This window comes from Alexandromys fortis, unplaced genomic scaffold (assembly GCF_014885135.2).
Source record: "Alexandromys fortis isolate MF-2015 unplaced genomic scaffold, M_Fortis_MF-2015_v1.1 scaffold_333, whole genome shotgun sequence".
Taxonomy (NCBI): Eukaryota; Metazoa; Chordata; class Mammalia; order Rodentia; family Cricetidae; genus Alexandromys; species Alexandromys fortis.
In genome coordinates, this window is record NW_026068330.1 from 565,590 (window position 1) to 580,650 (window position 15,061).

Sequence of the window (15,061 nt, forward strand, 5' to 3'; positions counted from 1 at the left end):
ATATCTCATAAAAACTTCACGCAAATTTAAACCTTCATGTATTACTGAAGCTTTCTTAATTTTGACCTTAATATATGTTGCAACTACTTTAGACCAAAATTAGACCTGTAATCCTTATATAATTTATTTTCCTTGAACTACATATCATAACTTAAGCATTTATGTCCTCAGAAGTTGTATAAATTTGTGCTTATATATCTTAAAATATTTTTTATTTCTTACCTTACTTTTTATCCTTATAGTTTAAGTTTAAATTTCATACATTTTTTTTATCCAACTATGTCAGGAGACATAGGTGGTTGGTTAACAAAGTAGACATTTTAAAGTGAGTTCCTTTAAACAAAGAAATAATCAAAAGTTATTTTGAACATGTTTGGTGAGTATATTTATATTTTGAAATTTGGTAACAATGCAAATTGCTTTTAGCCATTACATTAGCCATAGAAAGTGAGGTCAGTGGCTTAATTTTTACTTAGGAAGAAAACTGAGAAGTAAGCTGAAGCCTCTGGAAGGTTTTTTCTTTTTTAATTTAAAGTTACAGTCATTCAACAAATTATAATTTGAAACATAATCTTTTTTTTTAAAAAGACAAGGTTTCTCTCTAGCTTTGGGGCCTGTCCTGGAAACATAATCTTAATGGTCCATCTATCAATTAAAATGAAAGAGTCCCAAAAGTATACATCATTTGAACAGAGCCTTGGCAACAAGCAAGAAGAATGGAACAATTTTTTTTTGGTAGTGGAAAACTTAAACATTTCAAATGTCAAGGGGTTAAGTAAGGAATTGTTTATATTACTTAGCATACTTAATTACCTTTGCTCCTAATTATTTTCAATAGCTCACAATTTAAGTAATTCATTCTTAAATATATAACATAAGTTAGTTGTCTTTGTAAATCTATAACTTTATGTTTGATCTATGGTAGATTTAGAGAGCTTTTATAGGAGGCAACAAAGTTAAAGTAGGGAACTGAGTAGAATTATGAGGGAGCAGAGAGGGTAGGTCTCTTGGTAACAAAAGTTTTAATCTGGTAGTCGCCAAACAGACTGACAGACTTGTCTGATAGAAATATCCCAATTTACAGAGGAGAGACTTCCCTCTCCATGTGATGGAGTCCGGGTAAATCTAAAGGTAGCTTCCTGATACAATGGTGTGATTTTTCTAGTAGAAATAAACAAAACAGGGAGCTCCATAATGGCACTTACCTAGAAGAAGGGGAAAAAGAACTGAGTAAGTAGAATTATTCCAAGTGCTGGGATTAAGATAAGGTTGGGAATCACTTTTTAGAATTTAACTAGAAAATATTTTGAAAGAGGCTTTCCAAGTAACTGCTCCATGGTCAGTGACAGACATGCCTAAGAGTCCTGACTATGATGTTTAAGACTCTCCCTTACTTTTACAAGAGGAAAAGATGATATATTATAAGTTGGAGGCCAAATTTTATTATGATATTTTGCACGTTTTTCTAAATCAGAGACATCATGAGGATGTAAACGCTCCTTAGAAGCATGTTTCCAAATCATTATTTAACAGGACAATTAAATCTTCAAGCTTTAGTAAATAAGCCTTAGAAGGGGGTTCTACAGACAGAAGTCTTAACAGTTACATACCTCTAACAGAAGGAATTTCTTTAGAAATATTGTCAGGGAGATCTGTCTCTGCCTCTGTAGACAGAATTAGTTTAATAAGTCCACACATAAAACCACTTGAATAAACATATTTTCAGGACCATGTTTAGTTTACTAACATACAACAGCTTATATCTTTTTAACTTCATTTTTAAACTTGCAAGTCTTAATTTCCATGGTCTACAAAACAGGGACTCATCTATTTTTACAAAAATTTTGAAAAAAAATTTCTTGAACATTAATATCATTTTCTTTATTCCTTCCTTCCCTTCCTTTTTTCTCCTTCCTTTTCTTCCTGTCTTTATCCTTATGTCCCTTACTCTCTTACTCTCTCCCTTTGTTTGTTTGTTTGCTTGTTTCTTCCTTCCTTCCTTTCTTCCTTCCTTCCTTTCTTTCTCTATGTGGACACTTTTAAGAATATCAATACATATTTGTCTCTCATAGGTGTTAGTACATGGTATTTTTACACTTCTTATTCTCACTCTTCTTACCCAGCCTTTTCTTATATATAGGAGTCTGCAGCACCCTTAGTGTGGTCCTAGCTTTGACTTTGATTAGGGTGTTGTCTCTTCTTGAAAAATAACTAGGAGATGTATCTACCATGGACAGTCTTCTTGCTTATCCTTTTAAATTCCCTGTTCATTATTTACCAGGAATCATTGCCTGGAGATCTAGCCACCAGCAGCACAAGGCTTGAAAAAAACTCACAGAGTAGACGAGTATTAGACGTTTTTATTTAAGAGGGGTTGCAGCTTAACTCTCTGGGGAAGGCAAGGGGGACAAAACTTAATTCTCTGAGGCCAGTGAAAAGGTATTTCAATAACTTATTTTTCTTTAGGGTATGTTGTATTATATCTATAATGAGTCTTTTTATTTAGACTCATTATGACCCAGTTTTAAAAAGTTTTATATCTATAGAGAATCTTCCTTTAATTCTTTGTGGCCCATGACTTATGTATATTTCTTAACTTTTAATACCATTCTTGTTTTTGGTATATTCCTCATCCAGAGACCCTGTAAAACCCTTTGGATGAATTCCCACCTTACAGCCAGTAGATTATTTCTGCAGTTAAATGATCTGGGCACCAGTTTCTGGGAGCCATGTTCAATGGTGGACAGGTCCCAGCAGAGGATGTAAGGAGTTTGAGAGGAAGGAATTGAGTCAGGCCATGATGGTTGAGAGAATCTTGTATTCTGACAGACTGGCTACCAGAGTGCTTCTTTATTGATACACAATTTAGTAAGTAGGGGTATATTCGTGTTGTTTCAAAGCATAGATCACATCATTTCTTTTGTTTTTGAACATGTGTTTCAGTTCCTCTTGCTCATCTTTTAGTCATCATTAATAAACTATGAAAGGATAGAGTTATCATTTCCAATATTTTTTTCTCTAGTTTGACATCATTATATCAAACAACTCTTTTATCATTTTTACTCATTAACCCCATAACCAAAATTTTTGGAACCTACAGGCATGTGGCATGTTGTTCTCAGGCTGGTTACTTCTGATACTACAAGGACATTTGATAAAAAACAATCTTCAAGCTATCCCAGGAAGTCTTCCATGTACCAAGCAGTGTATTATTAACTCTTAATGGTAAGAGTGCCCAAGACAAATCCTCACGCAAAAGCTGCTATAGTTATTCAAATTCTGGCATAATACAATGTTTATATTTTTTATCTTTATAGAATATATTCATCATCTGTCTATATTATTTTTTTGCCTATCTAAGTCTCTGTGTAGGACAGAGGTAACTTCAGCTAATCTAACTTTGTTGTAGTGTATGCCACACAATTGACTGAGTGTATAGTGGTAAGAGGCTTGTAATCTGAAATGTGGCCAACTCCTATAGCCCACCAAATCTTATTGACCCTTTCAAACTGACTTTGTTTTGATTATCTTGTTCCAGAGTAAGTATATATGTTTCAAAACTGTCTCATAGCCTCATAAAGAAATGGCTTCTTTATGTGTGTCATGACACTCAAGGTGTAAAGAAGACCTCCTAGTAGATAAGAATATCTCACTAAATCAGGGTATAGTATGGTCAGAACTGTCCTGAGGAAGCTTAGAGATAGCATTTCTTGCAGAAGGCATAGACAACTATTATGTTAGTGGATTCTTCAAATTAAGACCTGGCACTGTAGATCCACCAATTCCTAAGAAGAAAATGGTATCAGAATCTGATAAAGAAGGGAGGGGGAGAGGAGTGGGGGGAGGGGGAAAGGAGTGGAGAAAGGGGGAGAAGGGTGGGAGGAGGGGGAGGGAAATTGGAGGCTGGGAGGAGGCGGAAACTTTTTTTTCCTTTTCTCAATAAAAAAAGAAAAAAATGTGTATAGGTAATCTCGTGCTGCAATATGTCATATGTGGAATTTGACTCGACTTTTATATATGGAAATTAAGAAAGAGACAGTAATGTGCATGAAAATTTCTTGGAAACAATGTAAGTATGTGCTTATAGTTTTTGGNCCTTGTTGATGGCCCTAGATCTGTCACCATTCTCCATTTACCTGATTTTTTCTTAACCACAAATACAGGAGAATTCCAAGGGCTGGTAGATTCTTTTATATGTCCAGCATCCAATTGTTCTTGTACCAGCTGTTCTAAAGCCTGTAACTTTTCCACAGCTAAAGGCCACTTCTTTGTCCATATTGGTTTCTCAGTCAACCGTTTTACAGGCAAGGCTGTTGGTATCTCTGAAAGGACATCAATTGCTTGTTCTTGTACAGCCTGAATGGCCGGTTTTCTCCGTTTGTAATATCTTTTAATATTATTCTCAGAAATATAGGCTCTAGAAGTAGCAGGGATGTTAATTTGGGTATTCCATTGTTGTAATAGGTCACGACCCCATAAATTCATTGCAATATTGGCTACATATGGCCTTAATTTTCCTATTTGTTTCTCCTGCCCTATACATTCAACCCATCTCGTGCTCTGCCTTACTCGAGATAGGGTTCCAATTCCAAGGAACTAAACATTTACATTCTGAAGAGGCCAATATGGATGCCAAGATTCTGGGGTAATGATACTTACATCAGCACCTGTGTCCAGCAGGCCAGTAATAAAAATGCCATTTACACACACTCTCAGCTTAGGTCTTTGATCATTTATAGAAGTTTGCCAAAACACACGTAACTCATCTTTCTGCTCATTATCGTTTGTAACAGTAGGCATGAGGTTTCCTAATTGTCCTGACGAGGCACGTTCTCTGCAGAAACTGGAAATGACTGNACAAAACTTAATTCTCTGAGGCCAGTGAAAAGGTATTTCAATAACTTATTTTTCTTTAGGGTATGTTGTATTATATCTATAATGAGTCTTTTTATTTAGACTCATTATGACCCAGTTTTAAAAAGTTTTATATCTATAGAGAATCTTCCTTTAATTCTTTGTGGCCCATGACTTATGTATATTTCTTAACTTTTAATACCATTCTTGTTTTTGGTATATTCCTCATCCAGAGACCCTGTAAAACCCTTTGGATGAATTCCCACCTTACAGCCAGTAGATTATTTCTGCAGTTAAATGATCTGGGCACCAGTTTCTGGGAGCCATGTTCAATGGTGGACAGGTCCCAGCAGAGGATGTAAGGAGTTTGAGAGGAAGGAATTGAGTCAGGCCATGATGGTTGAGAGAATCTTGTATTCTGACAGACTGGCTACCAGAGTGCTTCTTTATTGATACACAATTTAGTAAGTAGGGGTATATTCGTGTTGTTTCAAAGCATAGATCACATCATTTCTTTTGTTTTTGAACATGTGTTTCAGTTCCTCTTGCTCATCTTTTAGTCATCATTAATAAACTATGAAAGGATAGAGTTATCATTTCCAATATTTTTTTCTCTAGTTTGACATCATTATATCAAACAACTCTTTTATCATTTTTACTCATTAACCCCATAACCAAAATTTTTGGAACCTACAGGCATGTGGCATGTTGTTCTCAGGCTGGTTACTTCTGATACTACAAGGACATTTGATAAAAAACAATCTTCAAGCTATCCCAGGAAGTCTTCCATGTACCAAGCAGTGTATTATTAACTCTTAATGGTAAGAGTGCCCAAGACAAATCCTCACGCAAAAGCTGCTATAGTTATTCAAATTCTGGCATAATACAATGTTTATATTTTTTATCTTTATAGAATATATTCATCATCTGTCTATATTATTTTTTTGCCTATCTAAGTCTCTGTGTAGGACAGAGGTAACTTCAGCTAATCTAACTTTGTTGTAGTGTATGCCACACAATTGACTGAGTGTATAGTGGTAAGAGGCTTGTAATCTGAAATGTGGCCAACTCCTATAGCCCACCAAATCTTATTGACCCTTTCAAACTGACTTTGTTTTGATTATCTTGTTCCAGAGTAAGTATATATGTTTCAAAACTGTCTCATAGCCTCATAAAGAAATGGCTTCTTTATGTGTGTCATGACACTCAAGGTGTAAAGAAGACCTCCTAGTAGATAAGAATATCTCACTAAATCAGGGTATAGTATGGTCAGAACTGTCCTGAGGAAGCTTAGAGATAGCATTTCTTGCAGAAGGCATAGACAACTATTATGTTAGTGGATTCTTCAAATTAAGACCTGGCACTGTAGATCCACCAATTCCTAAGAAGAAAATGGTATCAGAATCTGATAAAGAAGGGAGGGGGAGAGGAGTGGGGGGAGGGGGAAAGGAGTGGAGAAAGGGGGAGAAGGGTGGGAGGAGGGGGAGGGAAATTGGAGGCTGGGAGGAGGCGGAAACTTTTTTTTCCTTTTCTCAATAAAAAAAGAAAAAAATGTGTATAGGTAATCTCGTGCTGCAATATGTCATATGTGGAATTTGACTCGACTTTTATATATGGAAATTAAGAAAGAGACAGTAATGTGCATGAAAATTTCTTGGAAACAATGTAAGTATGTGCTTATAGTTTTTGGAAGATTTTTTTAAAGAATATTTTTGAAAAGGATAGATTCTGCATGGAAAAAATATGACTTTGTTATAGGTGTGAAAAACAAGCAATGAGGACAAAACCATTAAGGCTTGAAGTCACAGAAGATCTGAGAAATTTAAACAAGGTTTAGGGAGTAAGGAGCTTGATGATACATGCTTAGTGATTAAAGTTTTTACAATTTATAGCATTATAATGTTCTGTTTATGATGTGGGAGTGATTTCTTATTAATAAAGAAACTGCCTAGGCCCATTTGATAGGCCAACCCTGAGGTAGGCGGAGAAAACAGAACAGGATGCTGGGAAAAAGGAAGCTGAGTGGGGAGTCGCCATGATTCTCCTGCTCCAGACAGACACAGGTTAAGATCCTCCCTGGTAAGCCAGCTCATGGGCTACAAAGAATATTAGAAATGGGTTAGAACAATATTTAAGAGCTAGCCAATAAGAAGCTGGAACTAGCCGGGCCAGGCAGTGTTTGAAAGAATACAGTTTCCATGTAATTATTTCAGGGCATAACCTAGCTATGCGGGCGGCCGGGTGCCGGGGATGCAGCCCTGCCGCTCCTATTTCAACATGTTTAAGGTAACCAAAGCTATCTTATATATGTACACCTAAAAAGAATAATCGCTTAAGGTTTTACTAATTATATTAAACATGAGCTACCTTGTGTAATTGTCTCATGAAACACAAATAAAACAATATATTTTTAAAAAAAGAAGTTGTGACCTGAAGGAATTCCAACAGTCTCTGTGGATTTCATTTCCAACATTATTATATACAGAGACTGAGTTGTAGTTGAAATGTGTGATCTTTATAACATAACACTTCCAAACTTTTTGTTTAATAAAATCAATGTAGAAGGTCAAAATGGAATATATGAGCCAAATTAGAATCCTATAGCTACTAAATAGAAAACTAGGTTGTGAACCACTTATTAGTACAGGTTAAGGACATTTCTGCATCAGGACCATGGAAACAATTTTGGGGAAATTGTCCCAGGATTACCCAGCTGACAACACCCGATGTGCATAGTTCTGATGATCACTGGTGTGGAATGGACAACTGTACTCTTCAGTGTTCTGTGCCAAAATCTCATTGGGGCAAGATAATCAAAGCACCTTCAGGGCATTACTGCTACGATTGACACAGAGGAGGATTCCATTGCCATGAACCACTGACATGTGAATCACGTTAACAAACATGGGTGTAACAATATGGTTCTCAATGGGATGAAGCAACTCTGTCTGTACAGATGTCAGTATGGACTAGGAATGCATTCCTACAGACAGGTTTAGGACTTAGACCTACCACCCCACTGAGTAACACAGAAAAGCCTTACTTTTTCTGTATCAGACAGATTCCTGTTTTGATCTAAGTAATATCCTTCCTCATTCATGTGTAAATTACAGAAATAATGTTTGTAAATACAGTGATGTCCCCATACTCTACAGTATCACATGAATGAACTCTCCTGTTCACTGTCCCTGAGTACCCAGGTACGAGGGCTGGAATGAAACTGGATTATCCTCTACCTGGTGGCAGAAGCTGTAAGTGCATTCCTAGAACCCAGTCTGAGTAGGGAGCCAGAGACTGAAGTGAAAATAGCATCCTTACAACAACTGTAAGGTCCAGTGTAACATGAGGGGGCCTGCTTGTTGGGGTTCATGTCCTGCCAAGTTCCCCCAGCCAGCAAGCCCCAAAGAAAATCACCCAGAGCTCTACATTAGGTAATAAACTGATTGGCCCATTAGCTCAGCCTACATATTAGCTCTTGTAGCTTATATTAACCCATTATTCTTAACTATGCTAGCCATGAGGCTCAGTACCTGTCTCATCAGGGCAGCTCACATGTTACTTTTTTGGTGGTCTGCAGAGAAGTGCAGGAGAGCTTCCTTCTTCACAAAATACTCCTGTTCTCATTGCCCCACCTCTACTTCCTATCTGGGTGACCCACCTATACTTTTTATCTGGCCAATCAGCATTTATTTAAAACATGATTGACAGTATATAGACAATTATCCTGCATCAGTCCGGGTTCCAGTGGAGTTGTCTAGGGCTGAAGGAGTCTGGGAAGTATAGGGAAGTTGTCCTGCAAGGATCTTTGATGCAGATAGATTCTCTACTGGGTGAGGCAGAATACTGGATATAGGCTAGAAAGTAATGGGTGTATATTACTAAGCTTTGGTAGAACAAACTATGGACAGAAGTACCAGGACAGAATCACAGTGGATACAGACACAATATCCAATATATGTTACATGGTGTTCAGCATCCCAACCTAAGAGGACTCTGACATTTCTTACTGTGTAAGACACAGTGTTGCAGTACACATCTGAGGTGTGTCTGAGACTCCAAAGGTGCAAGAAGCAGCCTTGAGGCTGAGAGGACAGGACAGAATAACCCTGAAGTTCAAAACTTATGGTTAAGTATAGAGGGAAGGAACAGCTAGTCTAAAATTTAATTTCCATTGCATAAAGAAATTTCTAGTAACCCTGAATACAAGGTTCAGGTAGCAGATAGTTTTAAATTAGTAAAATTGATACACATAGTATCATGTTGATGACAATGTAGACACACTTGTCTATGAAAATTGGGTCAGTAGTTGGAGCAGAAATATTTGATAACATATAAAATTAACATCAAATTCCTAGGTGATGACAAAAAAATCTGTTGGTTTCCTATTAACAAACTTGTCCAGCAACATAGTTAATATTCATGAGATGATCTGAGGGGTAGGCTAATAAATTAATCTTTAATCACTGACTCCAATTTCATAGTCTACCTCTTTTACAACAGCCTTCATTACAATCATAAGCCTGTTACAGAATACTGACAGGTTGATCTCCTACAGTGTTTGGAATACATGGGTGTCACAGGTATCCTCGGTGTTTTACTGGGGACTGTTTAGTTTGAGTAAATTTCTTAACAAATTGCACAGTGACATGTGCAGCTATGATCTCCAGGATTATGTAGTTGAAGAATATAGTTGATAAATACTGATTTTGCATGTTCCTATAGCACAGAGTTCACCTCCATGAGAAATCTAAGTGCTTTGGACTGATCAATGTTATCACCTTAGGTATGCCTTTTGGCAATTGTAAATTATCTTCCCCAATTCTAAAATAGAATCAATGCTACTCTATGCTTAATTAAAAAGAATGCATGGAGGAGCACTGAGTTTCCAAAGCACACTCCCACCTTCTATCTCCAATTGCAAAGTGGTGATTGATCAACATGAAGAACATTTTTGGCCTTCTTAAATAAGAATCAAATAGATTATTGTAGTATGAGGACAGTTGCTAATATGGCTATAGGACTGTAACTCAAGATCTATTCAGATGCCTGTTGAGGAATTCTACTGGAAGAGCCTTGACATTTCATACAGCAGGCAGGATGACTTAGACTTCTAAGCTATTGATGATCATGTGCAGCGGTCGGATCAATAAATCACCAATAATTGATATTTAAACAAATTTAATAACAAAACAGACTCACAAAACCAAGGTTCCAGCGGGGTAGCCAGCGGAAACAGGAGAGCAAGCGGAAGGGCCCGCGCAGCCTCTGCCCGCGCACTATATCAGTAAACATACGCCTGAGGGCAGCCCGCCCCCAAGGGGAGGGCTTATCCCTACAATCATGCAATGAATGGGAAGAAAATGCTTACTATTGAAGAGAAATCTGTTTTTTGTAGATGCTCACCAATGTGACAACTCCTTTTCGTGAAATTTCATATTAGTTAGGTTTCCTTTCTTATGTTTGTCACTGACCTAATTTTGTTAGCAGTCATTTGATCCATATGAGATGCAGTATGGACCAAAGTCCAATAAATAATCATGAATACACTCCTTAATATTTTAATCTGTCTGATCCATCAATAGTACTTCCAGATACTGATGTATTTTTTTTTCCATGAGGAATGGACTAAAGAATTTATCTATGATTTTCCTGGAGCTAATGTGCTGGGTGACCATCTTGGAGACCTCCTGAAATATAGCTGGTATTGTTGATCCTACAACTGAGATATCAGACTACTGAGGAAACCAAGTTGTAAAAATCTGAGTGGATAAGAGGAGATATGAGCCAGTTTCCAGACATATTAATCTCTGTAAGAGGGCTCAATTCTGGGATTCCATCTTATACCTGTAAGAATGACCAAGATCAAAAACATTGATGTCAAATTATGCTGGAAAGGTTGTGGGGTAAACAGAACAGTATGCTGATGGGATTACAAGGTGGTACAGCCTCTTTGGATGTCAGTGTGGTGATTTCTCAGAAAATTAGAAAACAACTTTTCTCAAGACTCAGTAATACCACTTTTGGGTATATATCTAAAGGATGCTCAATGGTGCCACTAGGGCATGTGCTCACAAGGGTAGCTTTGTTTGTCATAGCCAGAACCTGAAAACTTCTAAATGTCCCTTGACTGAAAAATACATAAAAAAAATGTGGTTCATTTACACAATAGAGTACTACATAGCAGAAAATAATCATGACAACTTGAATTTTGGAGAAAAATGGATGGAGCTAGCAAACATTATTTTGAGTGAGGTAATAGCCATTATGAGTATATATCCAAAGGATCTTCAATTGTGCCACAGGGACACATGCTCACCTATGTTTATAGTAGCATTGTTTGTCATAGCCAGAACCTGAAACAGTCTAAATGCCCCTCGACCAGAAATGGATAGGAAAAATGTGTTACATTTACACAATGGAGTACTACACACCAGAAAAAATAATGACATCTTGAATTTTGCAGGAAAATTGATGGAGCTAGAAATCATCATTTTAAATGAGGTAACCCAGACATAGAAAGACAATTATAACATGTACTCTCTCATAAGTGGTTTTTAAACATAAAGCAAAGAAAACCACCCCACAAACCACAATCCAAGAGAACATAGACAACAAGGAGGACCCTAAAAGGGACAGACATAGATTTGATCTAAATGGGAATTAGAAAAAAAACAAGATCTCCTGAGTAAGTTGGGAGCATGAGGACCTTGAAGGAGGGCTGAAAGGGAGAGGAGAGGCAGGGAGGAGAGCAGAGAAAAATATAGAGCTCAATAAAAATAAGTGAAAAAGCGGATTCGAGAAAAGTGAAATGGTGCTTAGGCACGTAAATTATGTTCAGAAATATCAACTATAGCACAGTTATAGAAAAATAGCTGTTTTTTTAACAGCTTGGTTTTGGCATAAAAACAGAGAAGTCGACCAATGGAATCGAGTAGAAGACCCGGATTTTAACCCACAAACCTATGAACACCTGATTTTTGATAAAGAAGCTAAAAGTATACAATGGAAGAAAAAAAGCATCTTCAACAAATGGTGCTGACAGAACTGGTTGTCAACTTTTAGAAGAATGAAAATAGATCCATATCTATCACCATGCACAAAACTCAAGTCCAAATGGATTAAAGACCTCAATATCAGTATGAACACACTGAACCTGATAGAAGAGAAAGTGAGAAGTACCCTACAACATATGGGCACAGGAGATCGCTTCCTACATATAACCCCAGCAGCACAGACATTAAGAGCAACATTGAATAAATGGAACCTCCTGAAAATGAGAAGCTTCTGTAAAGCAAAGGACACTGTCACTAAGACAAAAAGGCAACCAAATGACTGGGAGAAGATCTTCACCAACCCCACAACAGACAAAGGTCTAACCTCCAAAATATATAAAGAACTCAGGAAACTAGACATTAAAATGCTAATTAACCCAATTAAAAATGGGGCACTGAACTGAACAGAGAATTCTCAACAGAAGAAGTTCAAATGGCCAAAAGACACTTAAGGTCATGCTCAACCTCCTTAGAGATCAGGGAAATGCAAATCAAAACAACTTTGAGATACCATCTTACACCTGTCAGAATGGCAAAAATCAAAAACACCAATGATAGCCTTTGCTGGAGAGGATATGGAGTAAGGGTTACACTCATCCATTGCTGGTGGGAATGCAAACTTGTGCAACCACTATGGAAAGCAGTGTGGCGGTTTCTCAGGAAATTCGGGATCAACCTACCCCTGGACCCAGCAATACCACTCTTGGGAATATACCCAACAGATACCCTATCATACTACAAAAGTATTTGTTCAACTATGTTCATAGCAGCATTATTTGTAATAGCCAGAACCTGGAAACAACCTAGATGCCCTTCCATGGAAGAATGGATAAAGAAAGTGTGGAATATATACATATAAGAGTACTACTCAGCGGTTAAAAAAAATGACTTCTTGAATTTTGCATGAAAATGGATGGAAATAGAAAACACTATCCTGAGTGAGGTAGCCCATACTCAAAAGGATGAACATGGGATGTACTCACTCATACTTGGTTTTTAGCCATAAATATAGGACATTGAGCCCATAATTCGTGATACTAGAGAAGCTAAATAAGAAAGTGAACCCAAAGAAATATATATAGTTATCCTCCTGGATATTAGAAGTAGACAAGATTGCTGGGCAAAAATTGGGAACTGGGGGGAGGGGGTGGGGTAGGGGTAAGGGGAGATGGGGAGAAAAATGTGAGAAGGGACGATAGGGAGAGCCTGGGGGAATGGGATGGTTGGGGTGGAGGAAGTGTGGATATGGAAGCAGGGAAGTATATATCTTAATTTAGGGAGCCATTTTAGAATTGGCAAGAGACTTGACTCTAGAGGTGTTCCCAGGTGTCCTTGGAGATGTCCCCAGCTACATCTTGGGCAGCTTAGGAGAGGGAACCTGAAATGGCCCTAGCCTATATCCATATTGATGAATATCACCATAGATCCTTCATCTGGCAATGTATGAAGCTAGTGACAGAGATCCACATTGGAGCATTAGACTGAGCTCCCAAGGTCTGAATGAGGAACAGAAGGAGGGAGAACATGAGCAAGGAAGTTAGGACCATGAGGGATGCACCCACTCACTGAGACGGTGGGGATGATCTAATGGGAGCTCACCTTTGCCAGCTGGACTGGGTCTGAAAAAGCATGGGATCAAACCGGGCTCTCTGAACATGGCAGACAATGAGGATTGATGAGAACCCAAGGACAATGGCACTGGGTTTGATCCTACTGCATGTCCTGTCTTTGTGGGAGTTTAGTCTGTTTGGATGCTCACCTTCCTAGACCTGGATGGAAAGGGGAGGTCTTTGGACTTCCCACAGGGCAGGGATTCCTGACTGCTCTTTGGACTGGAGAGGGAGGGGGAGGGCGAATTTGGGGAGGAGAAGGGAAATTGGAGGAGGGGAGAAGGTGGAAATTTTTAATTAAAAATAAATAAATAAATGGAAAAAAATAAATACCTAAAAATAAAAATAAATAAAAAATAAGTCAATAAGAAAATTTTATACAGAGACATTAGTGTCTTAGTGTCTGATGGGGGCAGGATATTCAATGTACATTTTCAGCATGACCTTTATGGTAGACTCTGGTGAGGATCAGATAGCCCATGATACACATGGTGAGCATCTCAGAGACATCCTGTATCACAGTTTAACAGGTTTATCCTACACCTGTGATAATGACCACTAAGGAAACCAATATGTATGAATATATGAGTCAATGAGAGTGAGGTGATGTAATTCAGATTCCAGACTTATTCATCACTGCAAGGGTGTTTAGGACAGCAAAAAATAGTGCTGAGATCCTTAAGTGATGTTGAGAAAAGTCAAGTATGGCACAGTTACAGAAAGAATTTCTGGAAACTTGTGATAAATGAAAACAAGCCCTTGTCATAGGAGAAGGGTAAAGTAAACCTCAGAATAATGAGTGAATGAATAATGCTAGAAACCAATGTCTGTGTGTATTCCTAGAAAACTTTTTCTCACATTCATAAACATTGCACTTGATCAACCCTATTGTGATCCTTGCATTGCCTTAACATGGGAGAAGAAGCTCAGATCATCTCTTCCTAATCTTACAAAACCCAGACAAATGAATTATATGAGACAGAAGGATGTCGATTTATTTCCATACTGCTTTGGCATTAATGGACTCTTCTACATTTCCACCCATAATAGCCATCTTCATTTCCTCACACTGGAGTATGACATGTTCCTTGTACACATTTCCCAGAAGAATAGATATTAGGAATGCCAAGTTAAGCCCATACAGAACTCTGAACTTTAGAGAGATCTGTTCCTCTATAATGGGAAGTGGTTGTTTCCCTGACAGTGTTACCCTCTGATCTGACAATCCACAGGATATCGCATTAATTCTGACCGGTGAAAAATGAGAAACTATGCTGCTGTAGGAAGTCTTACAGCTAGTGATAACCCGCCCACTGAGGCGTGGTCTCTTGTACTATATATACTGATGCAGAGTATGTGTCCGGCCTCTTTTCTGACTTCTCCCTTTGTTTTGGTTGAGGATTTTGGTTTCTGATCTCCATTCCAGCAGAGGATTCTGATTTGTGAGTTTACCCCTAAATAAATAACCATCTATTTCTCAATGTGAGCTAGTGTGGGATTTCTTTTAAGTGACCATCTTCATTTGGCACCCACATGGAATCAGAC